At 32.4% G+C, this 21368-nt stretch overlaps 1 long non-coding RNA gene across 1 annotated transcript; it reads right to left on the bottom strand.

Moving 5' to 3' along the window:
* Positions 1–8297: 8297 nt before the first annotated feature.
* On the bottom strand, positions 8298–8840 carry LOC142230523 (uncharacterized). Its single transcript, XR_012720723.1, has 2 exons — positions 8586–8840; positions 8298–8457 (listed from the first exon to the last, which is right to left on the bottom strand). It is a non-coding gene; the product is annotated as an uncharacterized LOC142230523 (long non-coding RNA).
* Between the last annotated feature and the right edge of the window lie 12528 nt (positions 8841–21368).

Raw genomic sequence — 21368 nt, 5'->3', positions numbered from 1 at the left:
AAACAAAATTTCTATAGAAATACAATTTTGACAAAATTTTCTATAGAAATAAAATTTTGACAATATTTTCTATAGAAATACAATTTTGACGAAATTTTCTATAGAAATAAAATTTTTACAAAATTTTCGATAGAAATAAAATGTTGACAAAATTTTCTATAGAAATAACATTTTGACAATATTTTCTATAGAAATAAAATTTTGACGAAATTTTCTATAGAAATAAAATTTTTACAAAATTTTCGATAGAAATAAAATGTTGACAAAATTTTCTATAGAAATAAAATTTTGACAAAATTTTCTATAGAAATAAAATTTTGACAAAATTTTCTATAAAAATACAATCTTGACAAAATTTTCTATAGAAATAAAATTTTGACAAAATTTTCTATAGAAATAAAATTTTGATAAAATTTTCGATAAAAATAAAATTTTTACAAAATGTTCTATAGAAATAAAATTTTTACAAAATTTTCAATAGAAATAAAATTTTGACAAAATTTTCTATAGAAATAAAATTTTGATAAAATTTTCGATAAAAATAAAATTTTTACAAAATTTTCTATAGAAATAAATTTTTGACAATATTTTCTATAGAAATAAATTTTTGACAATATTTTCTATAGAAATAAAATTTTGATAAAATTTCCTATACAAATAAAATTTTGACAAAATTTTCTATAGAAATACAATTTTGACAATATTTTCTATAGATATAACATTTTGACAAAATTTTCTTTAGAAATAAAATTTTGACAAAATTTTCTATAGAAATACAATTTTGACAATATTTTCTATAGAAATAACATTTTGACAAAATTTTCTTTAGAAATAAAATTTTGACAAAATTTTCTATAGAAATAAAATTTTGACAAAATTTTCGATAGAAATAAAATTTTGACAAAATTTTCTATAGAAATAAAATTTTGACAATATTTTCTATAGAAATAAAATTTTGACAATATTCTCTATAGAAATAAAATTTTGACAATATTTTCTATAGAAATAAAATGTTGACGAAATTTTCTATAGAAATATAATTTTGACAAAATTTTCTATAGAAATAAAATTTTGACAAAATTTTCGATAGAAATAAAATTTTGACAAAATTTTCTATAGAAATAAAATTTTGACAATATTTTCTATAGAAATAAAATTTTGACAATATTTTCTATAGAAATAAAATTTTGACAATATTTTCTATAGAAATAAAATTTTGACGAAATTTTCTATAGAAATATAATTTTGACAATATTTTCTATAGAAATAAAATTTTGACAATATTTTCTATAAAAATAAAATTTTGACAATATTTTCTATAGAAATAAAATTTTGATAAAATTTTCTATAGAAATAAAATTTTGAAAAAATTTTCTTTAGAAATAAAATTTTGACTATATTTTCTATAGAAATAAAATTTTGACGAAATTTTCTATAGAAATAAAATTTTGACAAAATTTCCTCTAGAAATAAAATTTTGACAAAATTTCCTTAGAAATAAAATTTTGACAAAATTTTCTAAAGAAATAAAATTTTGAGAATATTTTCTATAGAAATAAAATTTTTACAAAATTTTCTCTAGAAATAAAATATTGACAAAATTTTCTATAGAAATAAAATTTTGACAAAATTTTCTCTAGAAATAAAATATTGACAATATTTTCTATAGGAATAAAATTTTGACAAAATTGTCTATAGAAATAAAATTTTAACAACATTTTCTATAGAAATACAATTTTGACAATATTTTATATAGAAATAAAATTTTGGTGGATTTTTTTTGGACTGAGTGATAATGAAACGATATGGACCAATTTTTGTGTGATTGGGGATCGGTTTATCTGGGGGCTATATATAACTATCGACTGATACGGACTAATTTTGGCATGGTTGTTAGCGGCCGTACACTAGTGCAATATACCAAATTTCAACCAAATCGAAAGAATTTGGCTCCTCCGAAACCTCTTGGAGGATGATTGCCTAACTTTGTCGAAACCGGTTCCGATTTAGGTATTACCTCCATATATATCTTTGGTTCGTTTTCCGATATGTACCAATTTGTGCATGGTTGTTAGAGGCCATATATAAACACCAAATTTCAACCGGATCGGATGAAATTTGCTAAGAGGATCCGCAAGCCAAATCTGGGGGTCGGTTTATATGGGGGCTATACGTAAAATTGGTTCGATATGGCCCATTGGCAATACCATCTGACCTACATCAAAAACAACTACTTGTTATTTACTAGTAGTTAACTTTTATTATTTTTTTTTTTCATGATTTGGCGCCAATGATTTTCTTCTTTACTTTTAGCTAAGTTTTTCTTCTATGAGAGTACGTAATTTCGTGAATTGCGCTTAAAATGTACAACAGGGTATTACATTTTCCTGGTGTTGACAACGCTTTGTGGAAATCTCAAAATATGGAGTAAAATTTAGTTCAATTTTCGTGCGAGATAGTTCATTATACCCTGCGCCACACTGTGGAACAGGGTATTATAAGTTAGTGCATATGTTTGCAACACCTAGAAGGAGACGAGATAGACACATGGTGTCTTCGGCAAAAATGCTCAGGTTGGGCTCCTGAGTCGATATAGCCATGTCCGTATGTACGTCTGTCCGTGAACACATTTTTGTAACCAAAGTCTAGGTCGCAGTTTTAGTCCAATCGACTTCAAATTTGGCACAAGTATGTGTTTTGGCTCAGAATAGAACCCTATTGATTTTGGAAGAAATCGGTTCAGATTTAGATATAGCTCCCATATATATATTTCGCCCGATATGGACTTATATGGCCCCAGAAGCCAGAGTTTTACCCTAATTTGCTTAAAATTTTGCACAAGAAGAACAATTAGTACTATAGTCAAGTGTACCATATATAGCTTTCGCCCGATTTACACTCATATGACCACAGAGTCCAATTTATTGCTCCGATAAATCATAAATAAACTTATGCGAAGTTTCCTTAAAATTGCTTCAGATTTAAATGTTTCCATATTTATACCCTGCGCCACACTGTGGAACAGGGTATTATAAGTTAGTGCATATGTTTGCAACACCCAGTAGGAGACGAGATAGACACATGGTGTCTTTGGCAAAAATGCTCAGGGTGTCGATATAGCGATGTCCGTCTGTCCGTGAACACATTTTTTTAATCAAAGTCTAGATCGCAGTTTTACCCTAATTTGCTTAACATTTTGCACAAGAAGAACAATTAGTACTATAGTCAAGTGTGCCAAATTTTATTGAAATCGATTCAGATTTAGATATAGCTGCCATATATAGTTTTCGCCCGATATGGACTAATACGGTCTCAGAAGCCAGAGTTTTACCCCAATTTGGTTGAAATTTTGCACTAGGAGTAAAATTAAAAGTGTAGTCAAGTGTGCCAAATTTGGTTCAAATCGCTTCAGATTTAGATATAGCTCCCATATATAACTTTCGACCGATTTACACTCATATGACCACAGTGGCCAATCTTTTACTCCGATTTAATAGAAATTTTGCACAGGGAGTAGAATTAGCACTGTAGCTATGCGTGCCAAATTTGGTCGAAATCGGTTCAGATTTAGATATAGCTCCCATGTATAGCTTTAGCCCGATTTACACTCATATGACCACAGAGGCCAATTTTTTGCTCCTATGTAGTTGAAATTTTGCCCAGGGATTTCAACCAAATTTGGCTATGCGTGCCAAATTTGGTTGAAATCGGTTCAGATTTAGATATAGCTCCCATATATATGTTTTTCTGATGTCGACAAAAATGGTCAAAATACCAACATTTTCCTGGTAAAATCGCCACTGCTTAGTCGAAAAGTTGTAAAAATGACTAATTTTCCTAAACTTCTAATACATATATATCGAGCGATATATCATAAATAAATTTTTGCGAAGTTTTCTTAAAATTGCTTCAGATTTAAATGTTTCCCATAAAGGGTGATACGGTCAAAATTTGGTCAAGGGAAAACGCGTGTAAATCGGTGAAATCGTTTATTTAAAAAATCAAATTAAATTTCTTTTTCAAGCTCAATTAGTATAAAATTCAGGAAAAAAATTCAATTAGGCTTTCGATTTTCCAAATCCGAATTGCCGGGCCTCACGCTTGACACCTGCCATCAGATTTTGTACAGCCACCTTGTCCACCTTCTTCGCCGCAGAAAGCCAGTTTGCCTTGAACTGCTGCTCGTCCTTAGCAGATTTTTTGGTCTTCTTTAGGTTCCGCTTGACAATAGCCCAGTATTTCTCAATTGGGCGGAGCTCTGGCGTTTTGGGAGGGTTCTTGTCCTTTAATTAATATTTGTAACGGTTGATTTGGCAACTTTTAGCGATTTTGCCAGCTTTGCGTGCGAGTAGCTCGGATTTTCGCGATGCGCGAGCAAAATTTTGATACGCTGCTCTTCTTGCTTGGACGGCATTTTGACAACTGAAGAGTGAATTCCAAAATCAAAATAGGAGCAACATTCTAGACACACACACCTTCAAAATGAGGGGTGTTCAGGTTTTTTAAATGCAAAATTGAAAGAAATACGTCATGTATGTATTGACCAAATTTGGACCGTATCACCCTTTATTTTCTACTAACATTGTGTTCCACCCTAGTGCATTAGCCGAATTAAATTTTTAGTCTATAGATTTTGTAGAAGTCTATCAAATTCTGTCCAGATCGAGTGATATTTAAATGTATGTATTTGGGACAAACCTTTATATATAGCCCCCAACACATTTAACGGATGTGATACAGTATCGAAAATTTAGATCTACAAAGTGGTGCAGGGTATAATATAGTCGGCCCCGCCCGACTTTAGACTTTCCTTACTTGTTTTTATATGACTCGCTGAATTGGGTATCCAGAAACCAATATAGGTTTAATACATTACATTATTACGGTCGTCAATGCACACAAATACATTTTACTCACGTCCAAGGACTCACATACATACATTAATTAAATTATCGCTTTAAAACATTTTTTTGATATCTATAAAAAGAAAACCCACACTTACCATGTTCAGCGTACCAGATTTAAAACTGCAACTTTCATGGTAAAGGCTTTTGTGCAATTAAATATCCAGTCTGGAGAATAAATTAATATTATCAGTGAAAATTACAACAGTTTGATCATAAAAATTAACATTTAAGATGTTACCAAACGGTTGCCCCTTTTGTAAATCTTGACCATTGCCTCAAAAAATTAACAAAAAATTTATTTATTCTAGTGATGTCCCCTATAATATTTAAATAATATAGTAAACAAAAAAATGTTAGTTTCACTTTTATAGGATAAAGTTTTAGTTTTTTCCTCGACAACAAATATAAATAATTTTTCGTTGACAAATATTAAAATGACAAAAAATATTTCCAATAACATTTGGTTTGTGCAACCGTAGTGTTATGATGAGTACTGAATGAAAGTTGCAAAATGTTTTCTTGGTAGGTTGTAAAGGGTGATACGGTCAAAATTTGGTCAAGGGAAAACGCGTGTAAATCGGTGACATCGTTTATTTAAAAAATCAAATTAAATTTCTTTTTCAAGTTCAATTAGTATAAAATTCAGGAAAAATATTCAGTTAGACTTTCGCTTTTCCAAATCCGAATTGCCGGGCCTCACGCTTGACACCTGCCATCAGATTTTGTACAGCCACCTTGTCCACCTTCTTCGCCGCAGAAAGCCAGTTTGCTTTGAACTGCTGCTCGTCCTTAGCAGTTTTTTGGTCTTCTTTAGGTTCCGCTTGACAATAGCCCAGTATTTCTCAATTGGGCGGAACTCTGGCGTGTTGGGAGGGTTCTTGTCCTTGGGAACCACCTGCACGTTGTTGGCGGCGTACCACTCCATGGCCTTTTTACCGTAATGTCAAGATGCCAAATCCGGCCAAAACAGTACGGAACAACCGTGTTTCTTCAGGAAAGGCAGCAGACGTTTATTCAAACACTCTTTCACGTAAATTTCTTGGTTGACAGTCCCGGAAGCTATGAAAATGCTGCTTTTCAAGCCACAGGTACAGATGGCTTGCCAAACCAGATATTTCTTTGCGAACTTTGACAGTTTTATGTGCTTGAAACTATCTGCTCCCGTCCAGAGAATGAAGCCGCCGAGTCGCGCCGCCGATTTTAGCCGCCGCCGACCAGTTTCTTCCAGCCGAAGCCGCCGCCGAATATATCGACTCATCTCGACTCATAATTAGCCGCCAAGTAATCAAAAATATTGATTTAAATCAGAAAAATTTATTAATAATTGTTGTATTTTTTGTTAAAATGTTTAACTTTCAACCCGAAATCCATCAGTATCATGTTTCTATAATAGCTTTGCAACCATTTAGCTCAGAAAATGTAAATGAAATGAAAATTTGATTGTAAGTTTGGTTGTACAACTAATCTCATTACCATTCGGATTATGCGCTTTACAGACTATCAGTTATTCCGGACGACAGTGATCGTGCCGAACATATCCCATATATTGTGCACAATATAAGTTAAGTCCGAAGGCATAATCGATACTGCTGCATGTTTATGGGATCGATAACACATTTAACGATTATTTAGTCATCGCCGACAAGTCGTATCGATACGACACACTGCAAGATTCTTTACAAACAACGACATTCCGTCCGGAATAACTGATAGTCTGTAAAGTGCATTACCTCAAATCGATTTTATAATGGATAATTGTCCGCCGCCGAATAGACGAATTTATATCGGCTTAGTCATCAAGCCGCCGCCGCCGGAGGCAAAAAATTAGTGTCAGCCGCCGCCGGCAAAAATGGGTCGGCTTCATTCTCTGCTCCCGTCCCCTTCCTTTTGCCGTATAAAACTCCTGTCCCGGAAGCTGCTTGTAGTCGGCTTTGACGTAGGTTTCGTCGTCCATTACCACGCAGTCAAACTTCGTCAGCATCGTCGTGTACAGCCTCTGGGATCGCGCTTTGGCCGTCATATTTTGTTTATCATCGCGATTTGGAGTGACTACCCTCTTGTAAGTCGATAGTTCGGCTCGTTTTTTGGCTCGATGCATGGTTGCAGACGATACACCCACTTATTTGCGGCATCTCGGAGAGAGAGGTTAGGGTTTCGCTTGAAACTACCGGCAACTCTCTTTGTCGTCTCAGCGGCTTCCAGTTTTCGATTTCCCTCCGATCCAGACTACCTGGCTGTCGGCAAACGTTCCCCAAACACTTTAATTACATTTGTAACGGTTGATTTGGCAACTTTTATCGATTTTGCGTTCGAGCAGCTCGGATTTTCGCGATGCGCGAGCAAAATTTTGATACGCTGCTCTTCTTGCTTCGACGGCATTTTGACAACTGAAGAGTGAATTCCAAAATCAAAATAGGAGCAACATTCTACACACACACACACACCTTCAAAATGAGGGGTGTTCAGGTTTTTTAAAATGCAAAATTGAAAGAAATACGTCAAGTTTATATTGACCAAATTTTGATATCAAACAATTTCCAAAACAAAAAAATATTCAAAGTTGAAGCATTTGGTTAACCCAATCATTTGTCTATTACCATAAATAACATTTTCTTGACACCGCTCCCAGATGGTCTTAGGAATAGAACCCATGTTGTAAATACAGAATATTTGTTGATACACTTGATATTTCGTTCCATAATTAGAATGTTCATTATTAAAACCGATTGCCAACCAATCTCTTTTCTGTGTGTACTTTTAAATTTGTCTCCATCTGAACAAAATTTGTTAGACTTCTACCAAACCTATAGACTTAAAATGTAAGTCGGCTAAGACACCATATGTCTATCTCACCTCCTTCTGGGTTTTGTAAACATGTGCACTAACTTATAATACCCTGTTGCACAGTGTGGCGCAGGGTATAAAAATTTCAGCAATTAAGTTCCTAAATGACATATGGAATATATGGACAAGATGACTGATATGCCCATAGTACTGTTTAACCCTGGACAGTCATCCTTATTTTTTGTACACTAACGTCATCCTTCGTCATTTTGACTACGGCTTATTTCAAAATGCGATAATTTGCACTGTGAGCAAAAATGTGAACCAAAATTGAATTTATTTTCTTATTCATTTTGTTTTTAATTAGTATACAACAAAAATTCATAAAATATTTGCATTTGTATAACTTAAATTTATCATTTCCCAATCGACTAAAATGCATTTTAGATCGAAAATGAAATTACGCGTCGTCATTTTGACGAAGGATGACTGTCCAGGGTTAAAAGATCGTTAGCTAACGAAACTTTATGAAAATGGGGATTACATTTCAAATATCCTGTTACACACTATATGGTATTTAAACATATATCTATCAAAAACTGCAAGTTTTGAAAGAAAAATTCATATTTATTTTATGACAATAATTAATTAAGTGTAAATCTATTTTAGATGTGAACAGTGATTCTTGACATACTTTATAATACAATACATGTAAGCCATCCAGTACCCAATAAGTAGTTTCGAGTTCAAGGACATTTTTCTAGAACTAGAATATAATAAAAGCAAACAAAATTTAGTACCTCTTGGTTTTTGTCATTCACAAAATAAGTAGCTTCAGACTGAAATATTTGAAATATTTTCATTAAAAAAAAACATTCAGCAACCATAACTTACCACTACTTTCAATCCATTATCCATAGGCTTATAAAAATCATTACATCTTAACGCATCTTCCGTCATATCGTTTAAATCTACAATTCCTTTTATGACTTACATAAAGGGCCCGTTTACTTAAATGTCTCAGGGAATCATCATATTTATCGATATTATATGCCCTTGGAGGTTCACATTGAATACCGATAATAAGAGTTATACAAATTAAAAAGGCAATTATTTGGTTAAATTTCCTCATTATAAATACAACCGTATTCTAGGCGATTACGTTTATGAATGTGTATTATTATATAAAATTATGGTTATATATAACAAAAAAAAAAAAAAAAAAAATACGTAAACTCATTTTAAGGGATTGAGTAATGTCTAATATACTTTTATGGATATTTAGTCATTTTTTGTGGTTACTTGGTGATAAATTTATAGCATTGCTTATCGTTAGAATCTGTATATTCTGACGAATATTACCAGAAATAGAAAGATGAACAAGTATACACGGCCTAAAGTCGACCGGGCCAAATTTTAAATACACATCATTATGAATCAAATATAATAGAAACCTTTAAAGACTTATATATAAAGAGTGATTATTTTAACAGCTCTAGGAAAATATTCCAAAACAAGTATATACAGCCCAGCGTTGCCAATTTAGCTTTTTTCCCGCTAGATTTGGCTTTTTTTGAAGACGTTTAGCGGGGAAAAAATGCATTTGGCTTTTAGCTTTTTTTCTGGCTTTTTTTCATGACCCTTTTAGCTATTTTTGGTTTTTTTTTTCGACATGTTCCTATTGAAATATGGATAAAACTTCGTTTTTATCTAAGTCTTGCTGCCAGAATAAGGTTTTCCGCACATTTCAAAGCTCAATTGAAGCCTTAATAATTATTCCAGCCATTATGCGGGCATTTTTGCAGCAAATACACCTCGTTGTAAAGTTTTTTCCTCGTTCCTTCATAAAAGTTATCGTAAACTTTAAATCTACTATTACCATACAAATTCCTTATATAAATTATACACATACTGTGAATCGAATAATTTGCTTTATGAGAATCAATATGGATTTAGGCGTGGATGCGGAACAGAGGAAGCTGTATTAAATGTAATTAAGTTTATTTGTAGTGGTTTAGACGAGGGATTCAATGGAGTTGCTGGAGTATTTTTTGATTTTTCAAAGGCATTTGATCTTGTCGATCACCAATTATTGCTGGAAAAAATGCATATCTATGGGATTCGAGGGAAAGAGTTTTTATTATTTAGAAGTTTTTTGGAGAATAGGAAACAGTACGTTGATGTCAGTAAATCGAAAAGTTTTGTGGGGCCCGTAGTGCACGGAGTTCCACAGGGGAGTTGTTTGGGTCCATTATTGTTTTCCATTTTTATTAATGATATCCGGAATCTCCAGCTTATCGGAAAATTATTTATGTTCGCTGATGACATTTGCTTGTTCTATCCCTATAAATATGACATCGCTCTGCGTGCAAACATAGAAAGGGATTCTGCATTACTCTGTGAGTTTGCACGAGTAAACAGACTAGTTCTGAACGCTGATAAAACAAAACTTATTCGATTTCGACCAAATCCTTCAGTTAACAACGATTTCAGTGTCTATATTGATGGAAAATCAATACATGAATGTATAAGCGTAACATATCTAGGCGTGATGTTACAAAATAATTTAGCATGGGATTGTCATATACGCAGTTTAAAAAGGAAAATAGCTCCCGCAATTGGATTTCTCTACAAGATGAAAAACAAATTAAACACAAAGACAAAATTAACAATATTTTCCTGTTTAATACAATCGCATTTAAATTATATGGTTACATCATATGCATACAATAAAAATAATAGTGAGCTAAGATCACTTCAATCTATGCAAAATAAAGCTTTGAAAGTTGTTTTTAATCTACCTCCAAATTTCTCAACCTTGTCGCTATTTGAAGAGTTTGCAAAAATTATTTTACCAATCAATGGTTTATATAAATATAATATTTTAAAGTATGTTTTCAAGTGTAATTACAACATTGGTTACCATACAATAAAGTTCTATACGAATCAAACAAATTTTAATACAAGGAATAGAATGAATTTGCGTTTGCCCAGGTGTAGATTCGAAAAAACAAAGCAACGGATTGATTATATAGGTGGCTTAACTTACAATAATATTCCACTCGAATTGAAATCCATTCAACGTATATCGAGATTTAAGGAAATGAGCAAATACTATCTTTGCAATAGCTTTGAATCGCTTCTGCTATAATTGTAATATTTATAATATTGTAATTTGAAACAAATATTAAATCATATATGAATGAACCTTTTAAATACGTATAATTTTTGTTTTTAATATTGTATAAATAATTGGCCAACTAGTCCCATTAATGCCTTATGGCGCGGGACAGACTTGTATTGTATTAAAGTTGAATTGTTGAATAAAATAAAAATAAAAAAAAAAAAAAAAAACTGTCAGTAAATTATTAGGAATAATAGCATTTGACTCGTTTATCCTTTTTATGTTATTTTAATACGTATTCTAAAGTTATTATGATATTACTAAATTAAAATAGTAGATGTGAATTGCTTTGTATACAGAAAAAATATTGTCATGAGGCCAAAGATTTATTTTTATTTTTATTTTTTTTTATTTATTTATTCATTCAGAGCATGTATTTCTAAGCCTATTTGGCCAAAACAAAGCAATTACGATTTCATGTCTTTAAAATACGAACGCGAATTTTGGTTATAATAGCATTTGTGAATTTCTCTTATATGTTATAAACTGTTTTATAGTTAAGTGATTCAACTTAAAAATGGGTACCTTTTCAAGAAAGAAGGCTAGGGTCAATTCTAAAAAATTCTTAAAATTAATTAAATAGTCTTTAAATTTGTGGAGTTTTTGTATCTTGACCACTAACCAAAATAGCGTTCAAAAATAGAAGAGGTTTTTCAACATTTTATTTTAAAAACGTATACACAGAATAATTTCTACTTAAAGTCGAGTCTGAATTTGGAAATTTAAGTTGTCGTTAGCACGTTTTTAAAGCACTGCGGTAGCTCATGAAGAAAAAGCTGAAAAAAACGAATAAATTCAAATTTGACTCTGAATCAATACCAAAATCATTAGTGTACAAAATCTTTGGAACCGAACATAGAAATAATTAAGGAAATAAAGTTTTGAATGTGGTATAATTTTTTTAACATCAAAAAAAAAAATGCAACAAAAAATTCGTAGTGATAGGATCAAAACAAATCTGCTATTTATTAATGGAATGGATTTACATTTACGAAAATTGGACAATAGGTTTGTATGGGAAATTTTCGAATAAAAGTTATTCAGTATAAACTTGCAAGACAGTTAGAATGGGTTTTATTCTCTTGAGTAATATTAGGAGAAGTGTACACGTTCACAAATTTATCATTAATTCAGTTAAAACGAAATATATTGATATTTTCTAATGCAATTCTATGTGACATTGGTGATTAACCAGCTGATAATTGCAAGTTTACCGGGAAAAAAGTTTTTAGGAAATATAAATGAAGGACTTCCAGTAAAAATTTGTGATTGTAATCAAAATGTATCGAGTACGCAAACAGAGCTAATATGACATAGATTTTCTTACAGCCTCACAGAAATGGAAATAAAATGAATACAATTAAAATAATATGCATTTTAAGTGAAATAAAGCCTTTAAGTTTGTTAAATTTCAATCAAAAATGTGACTTTTGATACAAAAAGATTTAGCTTTTTTTCTAGCTATTTTTTAACATTTTTAGCTTTTTTTGGCTAGTTTTTTTTTGACAAATCTAGCGGTTTTTGGTGAAACAATTCTGGCAACGCTGATACAGCCTTAAGTTAGGCCGAGTCAAATCTTAAATAGCCACCACCATGAATCAAAGATAATAGTTTCCATTGAAAGCTCTTAACCGCAACGGGTTACTTGAAAATACATACACAGAGAATACAGATAGGTTGTGATAACCGAATTTATAGCCAACCTCCTTTTGGCAGTTGCAGCTACTATCAGTTGGTAGTTGTGTCACCCGACTGATTCGGTCGACACAACTAACACCACATACGGCGTTGATTGGGTCTGCAGACGACATTGGTTGTGGCAAACTTCATTATTCGGTTGTGTTGCCCAACCTAACTAATACTCATGACCGAATTAAAACTCAATTACTTTCCAGTTAAATATTTTATTTTATTTATATATATGTATAGTAAAAATAAATTTAAATCGCTAAATGTATGTTTAATTTGAGGCAATATTAGATACAAAATTGTGTCTAGAACCTCTTTTTATTGCACTAAAATGAAATCACTTCGTAGAGCAAAATCTTATTTTCGGACGTTGAACTGTAGAATGTTTGTCGTTATGTACCTGATTTCGAAAACTATTTTATCTTTGGCGATAATAAAACGTTTTTGCAGCAAAACTTTTCAATTTTCACTTTCCAAAAATAACATTTTGTTTTAGGAGTTGATCAAATTCCTCCTCTGCGTGCGTAAAGACCGTTCCCGTTTGTTTGTACATTTAATCATAAAGAAAAAACTAAATTTGCCTGTAAGTAGGTCCAAATCACTCATTGGATGAAATAACCAGAACGTACCCACAATCTTTTCTCCAGCAATTTCGAGATGTTGCATGTATAGCAATATGGAGGCATATTCCCATTTTCGTAAAGGACTTCTCAAACGTTCAGGAATATTTCGAACCAATTTTTGAAATTTTGCATCCACAGCTAATATCGGTACTTCTTTGGCATATCTTGCGGTCCATGTTAGAAGACAAATATAATAAATCCGATTTAAAATTTTGACATTTGTAAAAGTAAATTTCCCTTCAACTTTAATAAATTAGCAATGATTAAAATGACATTTGAAAAATATTTAAAATAACATTCGGCAGTGGCTACCGTATATAAGTTGTGATTATTAATTCTCAGTTACTAATTCGATTTGAAGTAGGTTGTATTGATCGATTTTGAGAAAATTTTTGGAATGGAGAGACATTTGGTTGCTACAACTATTTATCTTGCATCACAAACGAAAATCCATTCCAATTATCACCAAGTGGTAGAAATGACGAAAAAATGCTTGTAAAAAGTGAATGTAATTTGACCCAACTATGAATGACTTCGAAATGTGGAATTTTAATTGCTACAACAAATTTCCAACCAGCCTGTTCTCTGTGTGTAGAATTTCAGGAGGGTTGATAACTGATACTCTCCCAAGCAGATCGGTTCCATTAGTACGCTTCCCGAAATTTGTTTTAGGAGTCTACATATCAGATTCTGGATGTAGTTTGAGTTTAGAGGAATTTTAAACATCTACGCTACGCGTGCAAGAAAATCCTATGGAATAACGCCTTTCATATAATTTGCAATTGAATTTATACAAAAATTTTAACCCGCATTACTCTTATCGGGAAAGTTTACTACTAGTTTTGAGCAATTTCGATGGTCAGTGTTCCCTCTTTCGCCTCAAGAAGTTAAATAGGGAGACCGGTGTAAGTATATGAGGATTATATCAGACCAGGGATGGAAAATGCAGTACTATAGTACTATTTTCAATACTTTTTCACCCCGGTCAGTACCGTAGTACCCCCGCGAATGATTTAGTACCTTTTGTATAGACATTTTTGAGCCGATATCAGATTTATGGTACAATAGTTTTGACAAAATATTTTAATATTTTGAGAAAGTCTTTAACAAACTTATTTGCTAATAGTCTCTTATAAAATTTAACAAAACAGACAAGTTCATGCGGTAAGAAAATCTCGATTTTGTAAACGCCATAGAACAATATTTCTTGAATTTGAAGAATATTTTAGTAGAAAAAAGCATGTTATTCTATATTACGCACGAACACTTTCTATATAAGAAGAAAATAATGCAAACCATTACAGTCACGGTCGAAACTTGAGACAAAAATAATCAACCAACACTATCAAATACTACCAAAAATATTATTTTCCAATAATATATTATTATTTATTTATTTATTTATCTATTTATTACAATTTTAAAAACTATAATAAACATTAAAGCACCAGCTACAAAAGCTATCGGCTTACTTTCTATATACTAGTAACCAATGAGTATTAAAAATTATATTTTGTTATGTAAATTTAAAATCAGCAAAAAATTATATATCTTTACATTTATCTTTATATTTTCAGTTGTTGGTAATTTTAATAAGTCAAATGCATCTGAAGTATTTAGATAGGAGATGCGAGTATTGTGTAGGGCAGGGCAGGGCAGGTCGAAAGATGTGTAATATAGATATGGAGTGGCTGTTGCAAAAAGAGCATTGAGGAGGTGGCTCCTTTTTGAAAAGGTGTTCGTGTGTGAGTTTACAATGTAGAAGTCGTAGTCGTACGAAGCATTTGTTTTGAAGCACAGTAGTCGATGTGGGCAGGACTAGTGAGATTCTGGTTGGATTCCAGGACTGGTATGTGTGTTTATATTTTTCCCAACGATTTTTGATTTTTTCGTTAACCATTTTGTTGGCTTCTTCAATTATGTATTTTTTTAGAAGGAGGGATATATGTGTAGGTTGGAAACATAGTATGAACATCTTTAGCGACATTGTCGGCGAGTTCGTTTCCAGCTATACCAACGTGGCTGGGCACCCACATCACTTTAACTTTATTTGTCATTTCGGCAATTATTTGTTGTATGGATAAAATAATTTCATAAAAAAATATAATAAAAATATAATTTCATAAAAATATATTTCTTCAGAAAGTTTTGTCAAAATTTTATTTCTACAGAAAATTTTGTCCAAATTTTATATCTATCGAAAATTTTGTAAAAATTTATTTCTGTGGAAAATTTTGTCAAGATTTTATTTCTATAGAAAATTTTGTCAAAATTTAGTTCTATAGAAAATTTTGTCAAAATTTTATTTCTATAGAAAATTTCAGCATAATTTTATTTTTAAAGATTTTTTTTGTCAAATTTTTATTTTTATTAAAAATTTTGTCAAAAAAAAAATTTTTATAGAAGGTTTTGTCAAAATTTTATTTATACAGAAAAATTTGGCAAAATTTTATATCTATAGAATTTTTGCCAAAAATTTTTTTTTCGGAGGGTTCAAGTGTGGTTTTTGTTGGGTTTAATAAACTGCCTGAATATTGGTTTAATAAACTGCCTGATAATTGGTTGATAGTTTTGCTGCAAGTAGAGGATGCTGATGAGGAATGTGGTAATTCCGAAACGTGCGTCCATCCAACCATCTTGCAGTCTATAGGGCTTTGCCCAAATAAATTTGACAAACATTCTTTTCCTCTGTTGGTTAAGCTACTCTTGTAGCAGCGTACGAAAACAAACAAAACAAAACGTTTCCAATTGTTTCGTTTCGTACAATCCACATGTCCAAAACGAAACAAAACGAAAACCTGACATAACGGCACTTGCCTTTCGTTTTGTATTGTTTTTGTTCGTGAGTGGAAACCAAACCTAAACTGAAAAGTACTGTGGTGCTTAGTAAAATATAGGAATCAAAACGGTACACATTAAATGCAAACGTTTCGCAAACGTTTGCTCATTCGTTAAGTCCTTACAAGAAGAAAAATTTGAATTTTATTTTTATACCCCTCACCCTGTGGCATAGGGTATAATAAGTTTGTGCATTTGTATGTAACGCTTTGGTAACGATTGGTCTCAGAAAAGTCTGAAACCAATCGTTTAGTATACCGATCGTCTTAGAATGAAATTCTGAGTCGATTTAGCGATGTCCGTCTGTATATCCGTCCGTCTGACTGTATATGTAATTTTGTGTGCAAAGTACAGCTCGCAATTTAAGTCGAGTCGTTCTCAAATTTGGCACAGAATTTCACTTTGGCTCAAAAACAATCGCTATTGATTTAAAAAAAAAAAATCGGTTCATATTTAGATATAGCTGCCATATATATTTTTCACCGATGTGGTCAAAATTGACGTACTTATCATCGTATTTTCTTAAAATTTCGGACAGCCAATTGGTTTGCGGCTCTCGTAAAATATGCAAAATATCAGCTAAATCGATTCCGATTTAGATATAGCTCCCATATATATCTTTCGTCCGATTTGCACTTATGTAGCATCAAAAGCCAGAGTCTTGCCCTGATTTGCTTCAAATTTTACTCAGGGCGTACGGTTAATAGTTCCGATTTAGATATAGCTCCCATATATATCTTTCGCCCGATATGGACTTATATGGCCCCAGAAGCCAAAGTGTTATTCTAATTTGCTTGAACTAGGAATACAATTAGTAGTGTAGTCAAGTGTGGTAAATTTTACTTAAATCGGTTCAGATTTAGATATAACTCCCATATATCGAATTCGCCCAATTTGGATTAGTATGACTACAGAGGCAAAAGTTTTACTCTGATTTACGTGAAATTTTGAAGATGGAGTAAAATTAACATTCTAACTACGCTTGCTAAGTTTTGTTTAAGTCGGTTCAGATTTTGATATATCTCCCGAATATATCTTTCGACCGGTTTAGACGTTTTACCCCTATTTACTTGAAACTTTGTATAGGGAGTAAAATTAAGGTTGGATATGCATGCTTATTTTGGTTGAAATCGGTTCAGATTTTGATGTAGCTCCCATACATGATGTTGATATACCTCCCGTACATGTAACTTTTAAAGAATTTCTGTTCACATTCTTCTTCTGTTTACATTCTTATCAGGGTGCGTATTTTTAAGATGACGCTCCAAATTACCGGCATGCCCACATAAAGTTTTATGACAGTCTTCATTGTTACATATAAATGTTTTATTTTGATTGTCATACTCAAATAGTTGTCGTAATATATCATTTTTTGGACGCGGCATGATCGTACGAAGACACGGAGTACACTGATTTCACGTATTGGTTATGTCCCGTTGTTGTCATCGTTTCGCTCAGCAAACGTTTGCAAACGTTTTATTGCCGTTTCGTTACCGAACGAAACAACAAAACGACACAAATCCAAAGAGCACTAAAGCAATCGTTCCGTTTCGTCTCTTTTGCTTTTGAAATGTTTGTTGTTTTGTTTGTGACTACGTACAAAACGATTGACGAAAATTGAAAAGTTTGTGACTTTAAATGATACGTACCTCAATCGTTTCGTTTGTTTTCGTACACTGTCTTGTAGTTTAGTCAATGTATGGTTTTAAGCTGAAATAAAAAACAACAACAATGCTTAAAGAACAAAACCAACAATAACAAAACAAACCAAAATTTTATATCTATAGATTTTTTTTATTTTATTTCTATTGAAAATTTTGTAAAAATTTTATTTCTATAGAAATTTTTTTCAAAATTTTATTTCTATAGAAAATTTTGTCAAAATTTTATTTCTATAAAAAATTTCTCAAAATTGTATTTCTATAGAAATAAAATTTCTACTAATCTACCAAACAGTACAATTCTACCAATTGTAGCCACCGTGATTACAATGCTACGGTAGTTTTTTACGCGGGTATAAAACAAAACAATATTTAAAATTTGGGTCAGTCAACTCAACAAAATTTTATTTTCTTTAACCCTGGAAAGTCATCCTTATTTTTTGTACACTAACGTCATCCTTCGTCATTTTGACTACGGCTTTTTTCAAGACGCTATAATTTGCATCGTGAGCAAAAATGAGAACCAAAATTGAGTTAATTTCCTAATTCAATTTGTTTTTAATTAGTATAAGACAAAAATTCATAAAATTGTTGTTTTGCTATAACTTAAATTTATCATTTCCCAATCGACCAAAATGCATTTTAAATCGAAAAAGAAATTATGCGTCGTCATTTTGACGAAGGATGACTGTCCAGGGTTAAAATTCAGTCTAATGGAGATCTTGTCAATAATCTTCCAATGGAATTTTTGTTGATTTTGGTGAAAAGTACTTTTTCGCTAAAAAAAATACCCTTTTTGTACTTTCTTAAAAATTGTATTTTCCATGCCTGTATCAGACCCTCTGCGATATAAACCACATTTTACGTTTTCGATACCATCGCAAGTTTGTTGAAGGATAAAAATTGTATAGATGTTAAAGACCCCAAAGAGAGTGGACAGTCGGTTTATATGGCGGCAATGTGAAAGCCTCGTCCATCTTCGAACTTGACCTTTTTGCGGACAAAACACGAATCTGTGCCAATTTTCGAAACGATTGCGTCATTTTTGAAATGTGCAGCGTGACAGACAGCCAGATTGACATACGGCCATCGTCTTAGAATTTCTCCCTGATTAAGAATTTGTATACTTTATATAGTCGGAAATGGAGATTTCCATGTGTTACAAACGGATACCACAGTGGTGAACTTCTCTATTATTACTGAGAAGTCTATGTTTAGCTCAATGACAAATACTTTTTATAGCCGAGTTTCATATTCCTGTGAAACCACTTAGAGAAGATTTTAAAAGCTTTGAAATGTCACCAGCATTACTTATAATCCACCGCTGAAAAACTTTTTGGTGTTCAGTCGAAACTTGGGTTGAGCCCATGGCCCAATGGATGCAAGGAGGGCATGCTAAGCAACGCACCAAGGTGGCTCCAAACATAATAAACTATATATTCTCCAAACATAATATAATAAACTATAATAAACAATTATTACATTTTATATTATGAATTTTTGAATTGTAACTGAAATTAGTTTGAAAATCATTTGAATTTTAGTCTACATTTTGTTGTAATATAAGCGCAAAAAGAAACGTCAAATCGTAATGAAACCTCAAAATCTTCTAAAAAAAAAATAACAAGATTGCGTAGAAACTTCTACGAAAGATTTGAGAAGCAAAATAATATGATAAGAGCTATTTTTGCGGCGACCATGTAACATTTTCACCAGCAACCATGTTGGCTCAGTGGACATGGTTCTACGAAAATTTAATTGTCCTCATCTAAAATGTTATTATATTGATAAAAAGAATTTTGTTTGAATGGAAAGTCAATGGTCACGATTTATGGAATTCATTCAAAATGTTTTTCTCTAGTTAAAAGAACATGGTCACAAACTAAAATTTTTTGATCTTTATGAAAAAAATTTTTTCATCGTCGAAAAAAGGACGCCACATGAGAAAAGAAAACACTTAACTTTATTTATTTGTTTTTATTTATTTATAAACTGCAACCATGTCCAAACAAGGTTTTTCTGTGCGTGTATAGATAGGTAAGCCTACAAATATGGACTTTTTGCACGATACGTAGAGAACCAGAATTGAAATATGAGGGTCGCTTATATGGGGGCTATATACGATTATGAACTTGATATGGACCAATTTTTGTGTGATTGGGGATCGATTTATCTGAGGTCTATATATAACTATAGTTAACGACCATATACTAGCACAATGTACCAAATTTCAAGTCGGATGAAATTTGCTCCTCCAAGAGGCTCCATAACCAAATCTTGGGATCGGTTTATATGGGGGCTATATATGATTATCGACTGATATGGACCACTTTTGGCATGGTTGTTAAATATCATATACTACCACCACGTACCAAATTTCAACCAGATCGGATGAATTTTGCTTTTCCAAAAGGCACCGGAGGTCAAATCTGGGGATCGGTTTATATGGGGGCTCTACATAATTATGGACTGATAAAACCAATCCCTGCATGGTTGTTGAATGCCATATACTAACATCACGTACCAAATTTCAACCGTATCGGATGAATTTTGCTCTTCCAAGGGGCTCAGTTTATATGGGGCCTATATATAATTATTGACCGATTTCGACCAATGGGTGTTTGGCATGGGTGTTTAAGACCATATATTAACACTACGTACCAAATATCAACTGAATCAGATGAATTTTGGTCTTCCAAGAGTCTTCGGAGGTCAAATCTGGTGATCAGTTTATATGGGGGCTATATATAATTATGGACCGATGTGGACCAATTTTTGCATGTTTGTTAGAAACCATATAATAACACCATGTACCAAATTTCAGCCGGATCGACTTCTCTTAGAGGCTCCGCAAGCCAAATCGGGGGATCGGTTTATATGAGGGGCTATATGTAATTATGGACCGATGTGGACCAATTTTTGCATGGTTGTTAGAGACCATATACTAACACATGTACCAAATTTCAGCCGGATCGGATGAAATTTGCTTCTCTTAGAGCAATCGCAAGCCAAATTTTGGGGTCCGTTTATGTGGGGGCTATACGTAAAAGTGGACCGATATGGCCCATTTGCAATAGCATCAGGCCTACATTAATAACAACTACTTGTGCCAAGTTTCGAGTCGATAGCTTGTTTCGTTCGGAAGTTAGCGTGATTTCAACAGACGGACGGACATGCTCAGATCGACTCAGAATTTCACCACGACCCAGAATATATATATACTTTGTGGGGTCTTAGAGCAATATTTCGATGTGTTACAAACGGAATGACAAAGTTAATATATCCCCATCCTATGGTGGAGGGTATAAAAATACACTTTTCTTATTTTTAATTTGCGAATTATTTCAGCTAAATACGTTATAACTTTTCTTTATCGATATAGTTAACAATTTTTTTATGTTTTAAAGTCATTCGAGTCAAGTTTTATTTAAGACTAGCGTAACCCGGCCCGCTTCGCTGCGCCTTCCGAAGCGTATTTGGTGGAACATTTTGCGTTAACTTAGTCAACTATATCCTTCGTGCTGAAAACAAATTCGAAAAGATTTGAATTCTTTTAAAGAAATCGGACTACTTGATTTTTCGTTTATAGGTACAAACACGGCGGGAGAGGGTGTACCTTCTTCTATATTTCTTGTGAATTTTAAGTGTGGTTTGTCAAGGAAAGGTATCCTTCTCCTCAACA

Source organism: Haematobia irritans, chromosome 3 (genome assembly GCF_050003625.1).
Source record: "Haematobia irritans isolate KBUSLIRL chromosome 3, ASM5000362v1, whole genome shotgun sequence".
Classification (NCBI taxonomy): domain Eukaryota; kingdom Metazoa; phylum Arthropoda; class Insecta; order Diptera; family Muscidae; genus Haematobia; species Haematobia irritans.
Note: the sequence above shows the minus strand (reverse complement) of the source record. Positions and strands in the feature narration are given on the sequence as shown.